We start from the raw sequence: 20,048 nt of genomic DNA, 5'->3' as shown, positions 1-20,048 counted from the left end.
TCTCACGCCAGTTAGAATGGCAGTCATTAAAAAGTCATGCTGGAGAGGATGTGGAGAAATAGGAATGCTCTTACACTGTTGATGGGGGTGTAAATTAGTTCAACCATTGTGGAAGACAGTGTGGCATTTCCTCAAGAATCTAGAACTAGAAATACCATTTGACCCAGCAATCCCATTACTAGTTATATACCCAAAGGATTATAAATCATTCTACTCTAAAGACACATGCACACGTATGTTTATTGTGGCACTGTTCACAATAGCAAAGACTTGGAAGCAACCCTAATGTCTATCAGTGATAGACTGGATAAAGAAAATGTGGCACATATACACCATGGAATACTATGCAGCCATAAAAAAGGATGAGTTCAAGTCCTTTGCAGGAACATGGATGAAACTGCAAACTGTCACTATCAGCAAACTAACACAAGGACAGAAAACCAGTCACCGCATGTTCTCACTCATAAGTGGGAGTTAAGCAATGAGAACACATGGACACAGGGAGAGGAACATCACACACTGGGATCTGTCAGGGCTGGGGGACTAGGGGAGGGATAGCATTAGGAGAAATACCTAATGTAGATGACGGGTTGATGGGTGGAGCAAACCCCCATGGCACGTGTATACCTATGTAACAAACCTGCACATTCTGCACATGTACCCCATAACTTAAAGTATAATAATAAAAAATTATAATTTATGAAGAAAAGATTATAGTGCCTTATTAAATAAAACAATGGATATGGATATTTAATATATTAGAGAGAACATTTGTTCTTTTAATTATTCATTTAACGAACATGCACGGCATGTCAGTTCAATGTCAAAATCTACCCTCTAAATCTGGATGCAGACTTTATATCTCCTGCCTCAAGTAACACAAAAAGAGAGAAAATATAGAATTGAGACAAGGTTCAAAATTCCTATGACAAGGACTATCATCAGTGTTAGCACATAATGCTGTGATTCTCATATCTTAGAGGATAAAGAAAAAAATCTCAGTCTAAAGTAGATAAAGAAGAAATATTTGAGTTGAATCTTAACAGATGACTAGAGGTTGCTTGGAATGGGTGGATGTGGGATGGTGTAGGAAACCACTTAGTGTGAAAAGGATCAACTCAGAATCACCCCATCTTACTTGATATGGTTTGACTCTACATCTCCACCCAAATCTCATCTCAAATTGTAATCCCCATGTGTCAAGAGAGGGGCCTGGTGGGAGGTGATTGGATCGTAGGGGCAGTATTCCTTCATGCTGTTCTCATGATAGTGAGTGAGTTCTCACAAGATCTGGTTGCTTGATAAGTGTGTGGCTCTTCCAGCTTCACTCTGTCTCCTGCTGCCACCTTGTGAAGAAGTTACCTTGCTTCTCCTTCACTTTCTGCCATGATTGCGAGTTTCCTGAGGCCTCCAGCCCTGTGGAACTGTGAGTCATTTAAATCTCTTTTGTTTGTAAATTACCCCGTCTTAGGTAGTATCTTTATAGCAGTGTAAAAACAAACGAATACACCACTTTTATTTATTTTATAATTTAGGAAGTCCTGCATCAGTAGGATAACCAGGGCAAAATGAGTTTCCAAAAGATATTGAGCAGTGTTCATACACACACAAGTCTTCCTTTGTCATGAAGCTGGGTGATATCTTCCCAGGCCCCTTCCACCCACTTGCCTTAAAGGAAGTTCTGCACAACCATTAAGGCCACTTTGATCTGAACACTGGAGTCTTTATGCCATTCCCGGAATCCACCACTTTTGTTTTGATGTTGAAAGACACCAGCATCCTGTGAAGGTGATACTCATGAAGAAAGGCATTCAAGTTATGCAGAAGGAAGCTGAGGCTTAGAATGGGCATGAACAGGTTTCAGGGACTGCTGTCTTAGAGCTGATGAGTAGGGACAGGGTTTGGATGGAGTCCAAAGTGAACCCAGAACATGAAAAATGAATTCCTCAAACTATAGTTTTTGGGGTTTTGCTTTATGAAAGTTAACTGGGGGAGAAGCAGTAATTTTTTTTCCTTTCTTCAAAAAGTCTGACTTGAAGAACAGAATATTCTCTTCCTCCTCAATATACCTAAGAGGATAGTAGAGTTGAATAATTCCTAGTATACCAATGTGAATTTAGTGCTAATGCTGAAACCATACATATTATACCAATTTATATTTGAACGCTCAACTATAAACTACTGGCATCCTCTCATGTTTCCAGAATTATAATAAAATGTATATGTATCCTTGTCTTACTCCATTTTCTGTTGCTATTCCTGAGACTGGGTAATTTATAAAGAAAAGAAATTTATTTCTTACAGTTTTGAAAGCTGAGAATTCCAAGAGCATGACACTGGCATCTGGTGAGGACCTTCTTGCTGCATCATAACAGTGTAGAGGACATCACACGGCAAGAGGGCAAGAGCATGCGTGTCAGCCCAGGCCTTGATGTTTCTTCTTATAAAGCTACCAGTCCCATCATGGGAGCCCCACCCCGAAGAACCTTATCTAATCCTAATTTCCTCTCCATTATCCCACCTCCAATCAACAGATGAATTTTGAATTAGGTTTCCAGCCCATGAAATTTGGAAGGTATATTCAAACCATAGCAGTCCACACATGCAGCTATGGGGGCAAAAGCTGTGAAGGAGCTATTCTAAATCAGGACCACCCACATGTACAGAGGAAGACAGCTGTCATTTAGAATGAGGTTGAAGCACTAGAAAAGCCCTTTGCTCCCTACACGCTTACACCTGGATCTTTCTTTTCTTGAGCAAAATCGTTCCCATATTAATTAAGGACAAGGTTAATGACAGAAATAGTCCTGGGAAATATAAAGTTTTTGCTTTTATTACATGAAAATGTATACGGCTTCATGATGCTTTCTGTGAGGCCAATTTCATGACAGAAGAGCAGAGAAGGACAAGATGCATGGGTACTGTTTGGGGAAATATTTCTGTTATTCTGCCTTTATGAAGTTCCACTGTGGTCTCCTGGTAGCTCCTTAAATCAGTCTAGTGTTTTACTTTTCTGTATATCCCAACAATTTTTCTCCCTATTATTAAACTAATTTTGGGGTTACCCATTTATTTGCTGGGTTTCTATTTGCATTCAATTAGACTAGCAACTGCCAGCAGACTCCTTGTTACGGAAATGGTGGGCAGGTTCAAAGGCTTTTTTGGTGTTTTTTTTTTTGTTTTTTTTTTTTTGAGACGGAGTCTCTCGCTGTCGCCCAGGCTGGAGTGCAGTGGCCGGATCTCGGCTCACTGCAAGCTCCGCCTCCGGGGTTCACGCCATTCTCCTGCCTCAGCCTCCCGAGTAGCTGGGACTACAGGTGCCCGCCACCTTGCCTGGCTAGTTTTTTGTATATTTTAGTAGAGACGAGGTTTCACTGTGTTCGCCAGATTGGTCTCGATCTCCTGACCTCGTGATCCGCCCATCTCGGCCTCCCAAAGTGCTGGGATTACAGGCTTGAGCCACCGCACCCGGTCCAAAGGTTTTTTTACTTCAAATACAATTTCCTCCTTACTGATTTACTACTTTAATCCCCTGCTATGGTTTGAATGATGGCATCTGTTCCAAAATTTGTGTTGAAACCTAATGGCTACTGTGATAGTATTAAGAGGTGGGGCCTTTAAAAGGAGATTAGATCATGAGGACTCTTCCCTTGTGAATGGGAGTAAGGCCTTTTTAAAAGAGAAGTCATGCAATATTTTGCCTTTCTTGCCCTTCTGCCTTCTGCCATGTGAGGACACAGCAGCCCTCCCCTCTGGAAGATGCAGCAACAAGGTACCATCTTGGTTGTGGAGAGACTGGGCCCTCCCCAGCCAGCACCTTGATCTTGGACTCCCAACTTACAGACCTGTGAGAAATAAATGTCTGTTCTTTACAAATTACCCAGTATCAGGTATGCTGTAACAGCAGCAGAAATGGACTAAGACACTCCCCTTCACACTTGAGCGATATAAATTTGAGTGGTATACATTTGAGATAGTTGATAAAATAAACAAATGTAAATGACATACGAAGAGCACATGAAAAGATGCTCAACATCGTTAGCTACAGGAAAATGCAGATCAAAACCACAATTAGATACCACTTAGGCCCACAAGAATGGTTATGATTTTTAAAAGATAACAGGTGCTGATTAGATCATAGAGAAATTAATACTCTTGAACCTGCTTGTGGGAATGTAAAACGGTGCAGGCACTGTGAAAAACTGGCAGTTCCTCAGAAAGTTAACCATAGTGTAATCATGTAACCCAGCCATTCCACTCCTAGGCATATAGCCAAGAGAATTGGAAGCATATGTTCACACAAAAATGTGTCACAATTATTCATAGCAGCATTATTCGTAACAGCCAAAAGGTGGAAACACCAAAATATCCGTTAACTGATGAGTGAATCAATAAAATGTGATAAATTCTTGCAACAGAATGTTATTTGGCAATTAAAAGGAAGGTAGTGTGAATACATGCTACAACCTGGATAACTCTTGAAAACGTTGTTCTAAGTGGAAGAAGCCTGTTACAAAAGGGCACATATTGTATGATTTCGTTCATACGAAATACCCAGAATAGGCAAAGCCAGAGACAAAAAGTAGATTAGTGATTTCTGGGGGCTAGGATCGGGAATAGGCATGAGGAGTGATAGCAAGTAGGTAGGGACTCCTTTTGTGGATGTGGTTCTAAAATTAGACTGTGGTGACATTTGCACTACTCTGTGAATAGGAAAACCATTGAGCTGCACACTTGAAAGGGGGTAAATTACAAGGTTTGTTCATTATATCTCACTAAAGCTGCTTAAAGACCCATGAGTCTATTCTGATATAAATATGTAAACAGGAAAGAAGGCGAAGTTTTTCTTTATAGTAGAATGTAGAACTATATAAGGAATAATAGAGTTATAAATTTAAAATAGAACCTAAATTCAGTGGATAAAATTTTTATGAAGAAGAGGTTCAATCCAGCAGTTTAATTAACATAATCTTTATTTAAAGATACATGATTTTATGGAGTGTCTACTGTATACATGATAATATTCTCTTTTTATGTATTTTCATTATTATACCATATCTCAGATCAATTGATGAGCATAATATCTCCATTTTAAAGATTTGTTATTGAGGCTCACTAAACTTACCTAACTAGTCTGAAGCTACACTGCTAGGAAGTGGCAAAGACAGTATTTGAACTGAGACATTCTTCAAATGAGCACATTGTTAGGCTATTAGGCTATATTACTTTTTTTTTTTTTAACGTAGTCTCACTCTGTCACCAGGTTGGAGTGCAGTGGCGCGATTTTGGCTCACTACAACCTCCGACTCCCGGGTTCAAGGGATTTTCCTGCCTCAGCCTCTCAAGTAGCTGGGATTACAAGCACCTGCCACCACACCCGGCTAGTTTTTTGTATTTTTAATAGAGACGGGGTTTCACCGTGTTGGCCAGGATGGTCTGGATCTCCTGACCTTGTGACCCACCCACCTCAGCCTCCCAAAGTGCTGGGATTACAGGCGTGAGCTAGTGCACCTGGCTGTTTTTTTGTTTTGTTTTGTTTTTTTAATGGAGTCTTGCTCTTGTATCCAGGCTGTAGCGCAGTGGCACGATCTTGGCCACCTCTGCCTCCTGGTTCAAGTGATTCTCCTGCCTCAGCCTTCTGAGCAGCTGGGATTACAGGTGGATGCAACTACACCCAGCTAATGTTTGTATTTTTAGTAGGGATGGGGTTTCACCATTTGGCCATGTCAGTCTCGAACTCCTGGCCTCAAGTAATCTCCCTGCCTTGGCCTCCTAAAGCACTGGGATTACAGAAGTGAGCCACCGCACCCGACAGGGTATATTACTCTTGACTATTTTGCAGTCAATAACCAAACATTGAAACTAACAAATGATTAAGGTAAAATATAAATAGTCCAATAGACTTGAAATGTTTAATATTTGAGTTTAGAATTTTTTATTATATATTAGGGTTCTACAGTCCCACAGCATAAGTGACCAGCTGAAAAATTTAGTACATAACACTCAAAACTTTTTGCCCTTTTACTCTTTCCTGTTTCTGTTTGTTTTCTCCCTTTTATATTGTGTGTGTGTGTGTGTCTGTGTTTCTGTGTATCTGTGTGTCTGTATCTCTTTCAGTTATGTGTTCATGATTGATTTTCAACAAGGATGCCAAGACAATTCAATAGAGAAAGAATAGTATTATAAAAAATTGTGTCAGACCCTGAATAGCCAAAGCAATCTGGAGAAAGAACAAAGGTGGAGGCATCACACTCTGATTTTATTGTATTACAAAGCTATAGTAATCAAAACAGTGTGGTACTGACATAACAACAAATTGATCAATAAAACACAAGATAGTCCAGAAATAAACCCATGCCTATGTTGTCTATTCATCTTTGATTACAGAATACACAGTGAGGGAACAACAGTTTATTCAATAAACTGTGTTGTAAAAATTGGATATCCACATGCAGAAGAATGAAATTAGACTCTTATCTCACACCATATACAAAAATCAACTCAGTGGATGAAAGAGTTAAGTGTAAGACCTGAAGCTGTAAAATGCCTAGAAGAAAACATAGGAGAAAAGCTCCATGACATTGGTCTTAGCAATGATTTTTTGGATCTGATAGAAAGGGTATAGGCAACAAAAGCCAAATTAAGCAGGTGGGATTACATCAAACTAAGAGTCTTCTGCAGTGTAGGAAACAGTCAACAAAATGAAAAGGCAGTCTACATAATGGGAGAAAATACTTGCAAATCATATATCTGACAAGAAGTATCATGTATACATATATAAAAATATGATGTATAAGGTATATAAGGAGCTAATCTCAATAGCAGAAAGGTTAAATAACCCAATGCAAAACTGGGCAAATGAACTGAATAGACATTTTTTCAAAGACATACAAATGACCAATGGCTACATGAAAAAATGATCAACATCACTGATAATCAGGGAAATGTAAATCAAAACCACAATAAGATAGGACTCACACTTGCTAAGATGCCTATTATCAACAAGACAAGAGATAACAAGTGGTAGTAAGGGTGTGAAGAAAAGGGAACCCTATACACTGTTGCTGGGAATGTGTATTGTTACAACCTTTATGGAAAGCAATATGGAAATTCTTCCAAAAAAATTAAAAATAGAAATACCACATGATCCAGCAATCCCACTTCTGGGTACATATTCCAAAGTAATAAAATCAGTAGTGGCTCAAAGAGATATTTGTACCCCTATATTCATCCCAGCATTATTCACAATAGCCAAGATTTGAAAACAACCTAAATCTCTATTGACGGATAACACACACACACACACACACACACACACACACACACACACACACAGTAAACCTAAGTCTCTATTGATGGATACACACACACACACACACGCAAAACAACCTAAGTCTCTATTGATGGACACACACACACACACACACACACACACAGTATTTAGCCATAAAAAAGAAGGAAATCTGTGATGGCATCAATTGCTCTGGAGCCCATTATGCTAAGTGAAATAAGCCAGAAACAGAAAGGTGAGTACTAGATGATATTCACTGTATGAAAGAGAGATTATATGTGGACACTAAAAAGTCAAACTGACAGAAGCAGAGAGTAGAACGGTGGTTGTCAGGGGCTGGGGGAGGGTAGAAGAAATGGACAGATGTTGGTCAAAGGGCACAAACTCCCAGTTATAAAATGAATAAGTTCTGGGGATCGAATGCACAGTATGGTGACTAGTTAATGATACTGTATTATTTACTCAAAATTTGATAAAAGAGCAGATTTTAAGTGTCCTCACAGCCCCTACCCCCCACACAGTGGTAACTATGGGTGGTAATGGGTGTGTTAATTAACTTTACTGTGGTAATCAGTACTCTCTCTATATATATATATAAAATATATATAATATCTTTATGCTGTATACCTTGAAAATATATAATTTTCATTGGTTAATTAAATATTTTAAAATAAAAAATTGAAACTGTGTTGAGAGACACATGTTGAGCAATGACACAAGGCCAAAGATTTTCAAATGCTTGAAATCTTAAAGAGTAAATAACAGGATTACAATAGAAACAAATTATATTAAAATATCTAGAAAAGCTGAAAATATTTGGAAGCTAAATGCTACACTTCCAAACAAACAAGAGTGAAAGAAGAAATCACAAGATAATAAAAAATATTATAAATTTAATTATAACATAATTACATAATATCATCACTATTGAGAAGTATCTAAAGTAATTCTTTACAAAATTTTATATCTATAAATTTGTGTATTAATAAGAAAAAATGGCTTAAAGTTATCAAAATCTTCACCATAGGAGTTAGAAAAAGATAAGAAAATTAAAATTACAGTTAATAAAAAGGAAGTAAATTAGGAAGTCTACCAGAAATCAGTGAAAGAAAAGAACAAAAAATTAATCACGGGAATGAAAAGATAAACTACAGAATAGAAGACAATATTTGCAAAAACATATCTATACAAAGAACTCTTAAAACTCAACAATAAGAAAATGAACAACCTAATTCTAAAAATAGACAAAAGACCTGAACAGACAACTCACCAAAGAAGATATACAGATGGCAAATTAGCATGTTTAAAAATGCTCAATATTATTTGTTAAGGAAGTGTCAGTTAAAACAATGCCATGATATCACTAGACACATTTTATTATGGCCTAAATCGAAAACATTAACCATATCGAATGCAGACAAGGATGTGAAGCAACAGGAACTATTACTCATTGCTTCTGGGAATTCAAAATGGTACAGCCACTTTGACAGCTTGATAGTCTCTTATAAAAGTAAACATAATTTAGTGTACGATCTAGCAATCACTCTCTCTGGTATTTATCTAAGTGAATTAAAAACTTATGGCCACACAAAAACGTTTATATGAACGTTGCTAGTAGCTGTATTCACAATGGTCCAAACTTGAAAGCAACCAAGATACTTTTCAGCAGGTGACTGGGTAAATAAACTGTGATACATCCAGACAATGGAATATTATTCAGTGACAAAGATATGAGCTATCAAGCCATAAGAAGACATGGAGAAAATTTAAGTGCATATTACTAAGTGAAAGAAGCCAATCTGAAAAAGTTACATAGGGAATGATTCCAACTATATGGCATTCTGGAAAAGGTAAAATTGTGGAGACAGTAAAAAGATGAGTGTTTGCCAAGGATTCAGGTGGTAAGAGGGAGGAACTGGTGAAACATGAAGGATTTCTAGGGCGGTTAAACTATTTTGTGTGATACTATAATAGTGAATCCAACTCGTTATAAAGTCATAGAGACCCATAGAATATCTAACACCAAGAGTGATCCCTAATGTAAACTGTGGGCTTTAGGTGATAATGATATATCAGTGTAGGTTTACTGATTGCAGCAAATGTTTCACTATGGTGTGAGATCTTGAGAGTGAAGAGGCTGTGTGTGTGAGGAAGGGGGCGTATGAGAACTCTCCATAATTGCACTCAATTTTGCTGTGAATCTGTAACTGTTCTAAATATAGTTTACTTACAAAAATTAATAAAACCGAAAGTATGTTTTTTGAAGATATTAATAAAATCGTTAAGTGCCTTTGAAGACTAATAAGAAAATAAGAGAGAAAACACAATTAGCAATGTTAAGAACAAAAGAAGCTCTATTACTAGTGATCCTACTGACATGAAAGAATATTAAGGGAATATTATAAAGAATTTATAACAATAAGTTTGACAAATTTGATCAAAGAAAAATTACTAGAATTTATACCTTATCAAACTAGCACAAGATAAAATAGAAAATCTGAATTACTCTGTAGCTATTCAATAACTCAACTTTAAAAAGTTCTTTATAATCAAAACCTACAAAAAAATTCTGGGCATAGTTTCACTGTTGAATTTTATCAACGAATTATGGGGGAGAAAAATCAATTCTCACACAAATCCAGAAAATAAGGAAGAAACAACATTTTCCAATTCATTTTATAATGCCAGAATAATACTGATACCAAAACTTGACCAAAACATAACAAGAAAATAATATGTCAACCAATACTTTTCAGGAATATAGATGCAAAAAATCACCAAATGTTAGCAAATCAAATCCAGTGAAACATAAAAAAGGTAACAGATCATAACAAGGTTTATCTCACGAAGGCAGGTTTGTCTTAACATTTGAGAAGTAGCTAGTGCATTAACAGAATAAAGACAATCAATTATTTTGATTAACGTAGCAAAAGTATACGACACAATTCAGCACGCATTCATAATGTACCTCCCAGCCAAATAGGAATAGAAAGCTTCCACTGCAATCTGAAAAAAAATCACATACAAAAATCTTTGAGCTAACATAATTCTTAATATTGAAACACTAAACACTTTCTCCTAAAGATTTGAAATTAATTAAGTATGACCACTCTTATTACTTCTACTCGACATTCTACTGGGAGTCCTAGCCAGTAGAATAAAGTAAAAAATAAATAAATTAAAGCACAAGTATCAAAAAGAATGTGATTGTTTACATTGAAAACTCTAATAAATCAAAAACAAAACAGCAAAGTAAAAATCTATTAGATTTAATATATGAATTTAGCAAGGCCACATGATATAATATTGAAATATATAAGTCAACTGTGTCTCTACATGTTAGCAGCAAACATTGAGAAACAAAATTTTGAAAATTAATTCATAATATAGAGATGAAATATTTAGATATATAAATTTATGTATCTATATATTTTCTAAATGTTCAAAGCCTTCAGTTCAGCAAGATGGTAGGTTCATGAATTATGTATCCTGTCTCCATTAGTGTCAGAAATAGATGCACACTTATATGGTCAATTGATTTTTGAAAGGCACCAACGTGATTCAAAGTACAGCCACTATGAAAAATAGTATGGAGGTGCCTCAAAAAAACTAAAATTAAAACTACCATATGATCCAGCAGTCCCATGACTGGGTATATATTCAAAGGAAATGAAATCAATATGTTGAGGAAGTATCTGGTCCTCCATGTTCATTGCAGCATTACTCACAGTAGTCAAGATATGGAATCAAACTATGTGCACATTAATGAATAAGCTCAATAAAGAAAATGTGGTATATGTACATAATAAATACTATCCAGTTTTTAAAAAGAAGGAAATCCTGTCATTTGTGACATGGACAAACTTGGAGAACATTACGTGAAATAAAATAAGCCAGGCATAGAAAGACAAATACTGCATGATCCCACTTATATGTGGAATCTAAATAAGTTGAACTCATAGAAGCAGAGAGTAGAATTGTAGTTACCAGTGCTCAGGGATGAGAGTGAGGTGGGATGGGGTGGCAAAATGTTGATAAAAGAATAGCAAATTTTAGTTACATAAGGAAAATAAGTTCAAGAGATCCATTGTACAACATGGTGACTGTAATTAATAATGATGCATTGTAGTCTTAAGAATCACTAAGGGGAGGCCGGGAGCGATGGCTCACGCCTGTAATCCCAGCACTTTGGGAGGCTGAGGCGGGCGGATCACGAGGTCAGGAGATCGAGACCATTCTGGCTAACATGGTGAAACCCCATTTCTACTAAACAAAATACAAAAACAATTAGCCTGGTGTGGTTGTGGTCGCCTGTAGTCCCAGCCACTTGGGAGGCTGAGGCAGAAGAATGGCGTGAACCCAGGAGATGGAGCTTGCAGCAAGCCGAGATCATGCCACTGCACCCCAGCCTGGGCAACAGAGTGAGACTCCATCTCAAAAAAAAAAAAAAAAAAAAGAAAAAAAGAAATAGAATCACTAAGAGGATAGATTTCAAGTGTTCTCACCACAAAAAAATAGTGTGTGTGGTAATGTCTATATTAATTAGCTTGATTTAGCCATTCCACAACATATTCATATTTCAAAACATCATGTCGTATATAATAAACATACTCAACTTAAACGCATCAATTCAAGATTTTTCTAAAAAAGAAAATGTTTTTGCTGATAATAAATAGTAAATAAATAAATACTCTTGTTCATAAGCCACCCATCCTATGGTATTTTGTTATAGCAATCCAGACAGACAAAGACACAAAATTAAGGAGACACTCTTACTGGACACTAATCGAGACAGGATGCATAATTCATGAACCCACCATGCTGCTGAGGCCCAATCTGCCCATTTTGAACCGGGTCAATACTATCCTAACCAATGAGGAGGGGCGGGTACAATACAGGTCCATCATTAAGGGGAAATGGGATATACAAGACTAAACTCAACCCAGGCCTGTTGCAAACACTACTCGACAATGGGCAGCCTCTTGTGGTATCCAATAGACGATGCATGACTCATATCATCCTCAAGCTGCTGGGCTGAGAGAACATTACAAAGAGTAGCTAAAGCAACAACTAAGGTGAGGGTCACTGCAGGGCACCTTCAACGGCTGAACAATGAGGTTGACTAAAGTCATCTGGACTCTAAATACAAGCACACAGCAGAAGGGAACCAGGCACTGAATCACTTGCTTGGATATAAGGACACTTGGAGCGGGAGGAGTTGCCAGCCTCATTCTCATGGGAGTCCTACTGCCCACACTCCATACTCTGAACCACCCTATATGATAGCCAGACCACTGCCAATTTGGATCTCATGTGAGGGGATCTGCCTGCTTTGAGTTTTGAGATCCCCAGGAAGGCACTTGCAGGAGGTTGTGGGACAAGGGCACCTCTCTATTGCCTGTCAGCAGTGACCTATAAAATAGGTGCAGTCATGGGCTATGTCAACGTGGTCACCAACATTGTCCACCCAGTGGGCTTCAATGACCACGGACACAAGGCATGGGCACTCTCAGCCAGGGTTGGGTGCCCAGTAAAGTTATGATCCCTGGGCAAAGCCAGAAAGACTGGGCAATACAGGCCAGTCGGGCAATCCCCATATTGCCGGTTTAAGAATATCTGAGATCCCAAGAGGTCCACAAAGCTGGAAAGAGTGGGAATATTAACCTTTCTTCTCATTTCTACAGTAGCCTTTGGTGTGCCTCACAGGGCAACATCCTGATAAGAATTAGCACAGCCATGCCAAGAGGAGGCAAATGCACACAATGCTGGTTTTGTCACCTCAGAATGAAGTCCCCAAGCTCCCATTGTAATAGCTTGGCCAGTACACAATGACTTGGACTTTCCTTAAGACCAACAAACTCACTAAACTCCTTATCCAAGGTGGTGATGGATGACCAAATAATCCTCAATTATCTGATGGTGGAAAAATTTTGGACATTCTACCTTTTTCTTTCTCAGTTCCTTAACACACACACACACACACAAGCATACACACACACACAAGTACACACACACACACACACGATATTCACTCTTTGTATTGCCCTACTTTCTAGTGGAAAGAAGGGACAATCACATGACCTCTACTTCCGTAATTAGGGAAAGGATCTCCAAGATTAACAAATCTTTGTAAAATTTGTGGGTGGTTCCAGTAACAAAGACTGCCACATAATTCCCCAGATGGAGGTTGTAAGGATGGAGGACAAGCCCCAGTGCTGCTGGAATGTGGGAAAGAGCATTGTGGAAATGGAGTGGTGAGATGGTCAGCTGGGAAGAGAGGGCACAGACTGTTCCATCAGTTTTCCACACATTCACAGAAGCAAGGAATATTCATCGCAACATGCCCCAGATCCAGAGTTAGGAGTTGAAGGTAAATGAGTATTGGGAGTTACGGTATCGCAGGGAGAGGGCACAGCAAGGACAGCCAGGCTGGCTGCATCTAAGCTTTTGACACCAGAATTCACAAGAAGTTGTCCAAAGGGACAAACGGACAAAGGCTTTTCCTTCCAGGGAAAAGCCAGGCTAGTTCACCTGTTTACACTACTGGGATTATCTAAGCTCATATTTTTATGAGATAATTAATATTTAAAACTGACTTGAATTAGCAGTAAGCAATGAGAAGAGATGTGTAGCTTGGAACTTGGTCAATATTTTTCAGCTCTGCAGTGATAGCACTGTTTATACACTGCATGAACAAAATACCATTTTTTTTTTTTTAGCAGCAGCTCAATAGTGCTGGGGGGATTATGTATAGAATTGGGAGAGTAAGATTTGCTCTTAAAACCAGGTCTTCTTGGAGACTGTGAAGAGTGCTGTTACTCCCCAGCCTTCTTAATTTCCATAGAGTACACAAAAAGAACAGAGTTTGAATATTTCCTTTTTCAGACTTCCTATGGCTTAGACTCCAGCCAGACCACGTCCTCCTTCTCCAGCTGCAGTATGGCTCCAGCGGCAATATGGCTTCAGCTGCAATATGGCGGTTCCTGCTCATAGCCATCCTTGGCCACAGCATCTTTATTTCTCATATGGATGTCATTCCTCACAATACCCACATTTACACAGCTCTGAAACAGCTCAAATTCAAAACTAAAGTGGTACACTTTAGGGATGGTACAGCTGAATCCTCCACTAGAGAGATGGAAATGGAACTGAGTATTATAAAGGGCTTCCTTGAAGACAACGGGCTAGAAGGGCACTGGGAGGCGTCTGACCAGTTTCACCACAAATGCAGATCTTGGTGGCGATGAACACTTTTCAATATCTCCTTCTACTGCTCTTGGCCTTTGTTCTCCGTAGAAACTAGGGACTCCTAGACTCCAAAATAAGCAGAAGGTAGAAATAGATGACTTTGAAATAATGCATTTTATACTCAATGTATCCCTCCCTTCACTGCTACTTTCTTTTTCCTAGTCAAGGCTCAACTTAAGCATCTTATAGCCTGGGAAATCTTTTTTTGCCTTTCCTGCATTTGCTAAAGCTCTCTCCTCTGCACCCTGGTAATAGCAGCACCTTGTGTTAGGTTTTATCACGGCCCTTAGCACTATGAATTGTAATTTCTCTTTTTAAACACCTGTTTCCTTCACTAGGCTGTGAGTCTATGTTTTCTTCAATGTGGTATCTTAAGCACTCGCACAGTGTGTGGCATAGTTGACAGTTTATGTATGTTTGCTAAATGAATTATTGAATACATTTATAAGATGTTTTTTCAATATTATTTTACACAACTGCCCATAGGGTTTCATTACATAAAATATAGAGTTAAAGATGAATATTGGGATATGATGATGGAAACATAAAGTTATGTAAAAAGTACATTCCGCTACAACTAAAAAAGAATGTAAACAGCAGTTCCTAAACTTACTTATTTATTAGAACCATTGACAGAGATAGTAAAAATAAAATTGCATCTTGGCTCTTCTCTGGCTTTTCTGAATCAGAATCTCTGGAGCAGTGACCAGGAACTGACATGTTTAATGAGGTCCCTGTTTGGGAAAGCCCATAGGTCAGTCTGATGCATAACCAGGTTCAAAAATCCCTGCGTTTGAAATAATGTCATTGGTTTTCAAAGGGTCTTCATGGTAAGATCAGATATTTAGAACTAAAAGGAGACCTCAGATTCCTAGTCCATGGTTTCACCCACAATGCCACTCAGACCCCAGAGTTACAGGTGCTGTTGAAATGTTGGCCAGTGGTGCTGGCAAGGTGAGCACAGACATGAGTGGGCCACGTGTCAGAATGTAACTTTGTGAGTGCCACAACATAATCTACAGGGTTTCTAGAATGGTCATGTAGGCATTGGTGAGTGGCCCTTTCAGTGCTCATGTTTATTTGTCCAAAATACATTACAGGAATAAAGTATTCAAAATTATAAAAATTTAAAATTGAATAGAAGGGACCATGCAAACATGTTTCTTATGATGTGTTCACTAAGCAAACTAATCATAGATTTTTCCTACTAATGTATCAAACAGAGTGAATCCTTAAACATTTTAGAACTGGGCTCTCATATGACTTCAAGCATAATCAGAAAATTTTTTCTGAAGATTCTTATATGAAAACTGAACATTAAACATATCTAAACATACTTCTTATTTTCCAACCCTGGATTAAGTGTCAAATTAAAAAGCTTTTCATTTTCTCTTCTGGTTTTAAGAAAACTACTTTAAAAACTAATCTTAGTATCTATTGTTTATGAAAGACAAATGCAGTGACTACATAAAATTTTGTGGAAGAGTTTTACATATCATTAGGGGTAGCATTAGTAAAAGGAATTATTATTTGCCCTTTTAGAGGTAAGGGAACTGAGACATCTAAAAGGTGTTTTGATGAATATCTCACTTGTGTGTTAACTCTCAAAGCTCCTTGATGCTCTGTTGGAACCACTGCCTATTAAAAGAACTTTTTTCATAATCACCATCCCAGCAGGTGTGAGGCAGCGTCTCATTGTGGCTTTGATTTGTATTTCCTAGATGATTAGTGATGTTGAGCATTTTTTTCACAAACCTGTTGGCCATTTGTGTGTCTTCTTTGGAGAAATGTCTTTTCAGTTCTTTTCCCCTTAAAAAAAAATCTGGTTGTTTACTTGCTATTGAATTGTATGAATTTCTTACAAAGTTTGGATATAAACCTCAAATCAGATGTACAGTTAACAAATATTTTCTTCCATTCCATAGGTTGTCTCTTTGCCCTGTTAATTATTTCCTTTACTGTGCATAAGCTTTTTAGTTTGATGAAACCCTATTTGTCTAATTTTGCTTTTGTTGCCTGTGCTTTTGGGGTCACATTAAAAAAAAATCTTTCCCCAGATTAATGTCAAGAGGCTTTTTCTCTGTTTTCTTCTAGTGGTTTTACGGTTTCCGGTCTTACATTTAAGACCTTAATTCATTCGGAGTTGATTTTTGTGTATGGGGTGAGATAAGAGTCCAAGTACATTCTTCGTATGTGGATAATTAGTTTTCCCAACACCATTTATTGAAGAAATTGTACTTTCCTCAATGTGTGTTCTTGGTATCTTTGTGGAAGATCAATTAACTAGTAAATTAACATTTTGAAATTGCATTTTAATTTTTCCATTTGTCCTAGTTTTCATTTTATTTCTTTTTATTTTTCATGTGTAACTTTGTTCTAATTCCATTTATGATGTGTGTGTGTATGTGTATGTGTGTGTGTGTAATACTCTGGATGCAATGAGGAAAAACGAATAAAGAGGGAGAGACTGAGAGAGAAGAGAGTGGGTAGACAAAGGAATGAAAAAAGTATAGTTTAGTTAATTTCTGGATATTTTCGTCTAAATCATTAAGTACAACCCATTTTATTACTTTTTAAAAATATAATCAGTGAAAAAGCAAGAGAATTTAAGGAAAGAATAGGCAGGAAACCATTTAAATAATATTGGCGAGAAGCAAAAAGAGAGACAGTAAAGAAATCAAAGGAAGAAATGATAAAATAGGACGAACATCACAGCAAATCGCATATGGGTAGAGCAATAAAGAAAGAAGCAGAGATAGATACAAGAAATCAGAAAGATAATCAGAATGCATTAATGTGCTATGCAATGCATTACACATCTGGTTAATACAATATAGATATCGGCTGGGCACGATGGTTCATGCCTATAATCCCAGCACTTTGGGAGGTCAAAGTGGGCAAATGACTTGAGGCCAGGAGTTGGAGACCACTCTGGGCAACATAGTGAAACCCCATCTCTACTAAAAATATAAAAATCAGCTAGGTGTGGTGGCGCATGCCTGTAATACGAGCTACTCAGGAGGCTGAAGCATGAGAACTGCTTGAACCCGGAAGGCAGAGGTTACAGTGAGCTGAGATCTTGCCATTGGACTCCAGCCTGGGTGACACAGTGAGACTATCCAAAAAAACTTATAAATACAGTGAGACTATAAAAAAAACTTATATATATGTTTATATGTTTTATATATATTGTTTTTATATATTACATAATGTTTTATATATTATATGTTTATATATTATACATGTTTTATATGTTATATGTTATTTATTATATATGTTTATATGTTATATATGTTTATATATGATATATAATTTTACATATATAAAACATAGATGTCACATTATTAAAACAATATGTGTTAATAAAATATAAATTGTATAGTGTCTGCTTTATTCATGTCATAAATTTTTATACTTATTTTTTATAATTCACAGTTATTTACATAAAGACTAAAAGAGAATTGGCCCCAATTTGACTTCCTTCTCTTCTTCATTCTGTTTCAAAATCTATTGGTAAAGCTAAATGAAATCTGTTTCTTTGCCCAAAGTTATGGTGAAATTGTTTCCTGGGGTTGTTATGGGCATCAATTAATTGCAGAAGAAAGTGCTTTGAAAAGAGTTCTAAACCAAGAAAAATGACTTATTTTATTGCAATCGTCCTTAACATATAAACTCACCTGAGAATTTCATGGCATGAACTCTTAGTCATTCCTCAGACATCCAGATTTAAAGGATGGAAGGTCATTTGCCAAGTTTTTTTTAGCTGTCATTTTCCTATCCCATCAATTTGATTTTCAAGGTTTAGAGATAGATAGTTTATTCAATTGATTAAATTTTGGATTTTAGTCTCTTCTGAGCCTAATGTCTGAGTTATATGAAATAGTTTTACTCTAGATATTAGGAGAAGTTGACATTGAATGTTAAGAACTTCCATTCATCCACTTCTTGCAGTCTCTACTAAGATTAAGGGTCACAACTGGGCCTCGGAAGTACACAAAGTTTGGTTTGTGGCTTCTTCTCTGGCCTCTTCTCAAACCCCACCCTGCAGGCCACATTCTTGAGATGCCAGGGACACGGAATGATAGTGCTGGAAGGCTCATAAACTTCCATACTCCAACTGCATAATCTTACAGAAAGGGGAATAGAAAGCCGGAGTGAGAGAGTGACTTTTGCCAGACAAGTCAGCATTAAACCTAGGTTGATAGAAAGAGTGCTTCTCTTGACTCTCAGCCCAGAGTCTTAACCATCTGCTATTCCCTAAATCTCTAGACGACTCATTGCTCCGATATTTTAACTACCCTGTCAACAGCCTAAAGTTGCCCAAGTTTTTTCAGCTTGCTAAGGGGATAATACATTAAAGGAATAAATTAACCAACGATTTCTTTTTTAAAATCTTTGTTCAAGCGTTTATCAGGAAGTGGTGTAGTATATGTGTCTGCATCAAGTTATCAGAACTGTCATATCTCAATCAAGATTTAAATTGGTTACTTTTAGTATAGGAAAACATCCTTCTTTCAAACAGATGCTCCTAAATATAATAACTATATATCTCCAAAAGGGGTAAGTTGACAACTCCATAATTAGACATTTGGGCATTCCTCACTCAGCAATTGGTAAAATAGTAAGCAGAGAAATGATCTGAACATTATGAACTACTCTGAACTAACTGCTATCTGTAGAAAACTCGACCCAATAATTGCAGACTACATATTAATTTTAAGATTTTATATTATATTTATCAATATTGGCTATATTTTGGGTCATAAAATAAATCTTAATAAATTAAAAGATTGAAATTACCCAGAATACTTATCTGACATCAGCAGAATTAAATTAGACACAAGTAACAAAAGGGTAACTAAGAAAACCATAAATATTTGACATAAAATTATAGATTTAAAATAATGTATAGGTCAAAGAAAAAATCAAAGAAACTAGAAAACTGTTTAAATTAAATGAAAATGCATATATATTAAAATCTATATGATACAGCTAAGGCAATGCTTAAAGAAATATTTATGACACTCTACACTTCTATTAAAAAAGAAGTAATGCCTAAAATTAATTTCTTTTTCTTTTTTTTTTTTTCTTTTTCTTTTTGAGACAGAGTCTCACTCTGTTGCCCAGGCTGGAGTGCAGTGGCGCCATCTCGGCTCACTGCAAGCTCTGCCTCCCGGGTTCATGCCATTCTCCTGCCTCAGCCTCCCAAGTAGCTGGGACTACAGGTGCCCGCCACCATGCCTGGCTAATTTTTCTGTAGTTTTAGTAGAGACAGGTTTCACCGTGTTAGCCAGGATGGTCTCGATCTCCTGACCTCATGATCCGCCCACCTTGGCCTCCCAAAGTGCTGGGATTACAGGCATGAGCCACTGCGCCTGGCCTAAAATTAATTTCTTAACACACCACCTTTATAAACCAGAAAAAGAAAAGCAAAGTAAACCCAAAGTAAATTTAAAAAAAAAAAAAAAAAGCAGTAAGGATAAAAACAGGTATCAACAAACTAAAAAAG

This window comes from Papio anubis, chromosome 16 (assembly GCF_008728515.1).
Source record: "Papio anubis isolate 15944 chromosome 16, Panubis1.0, whole genome shotgun sequence".
Classification (NCBI taxonomy): Eukaryota; Metazoa; Chordata; class Mammalia; order Primates; family Cercopithecidae; genus Papio; species Papio anubis.
This window is presented reverse-complemented; position numbering follows the sequence as displayed.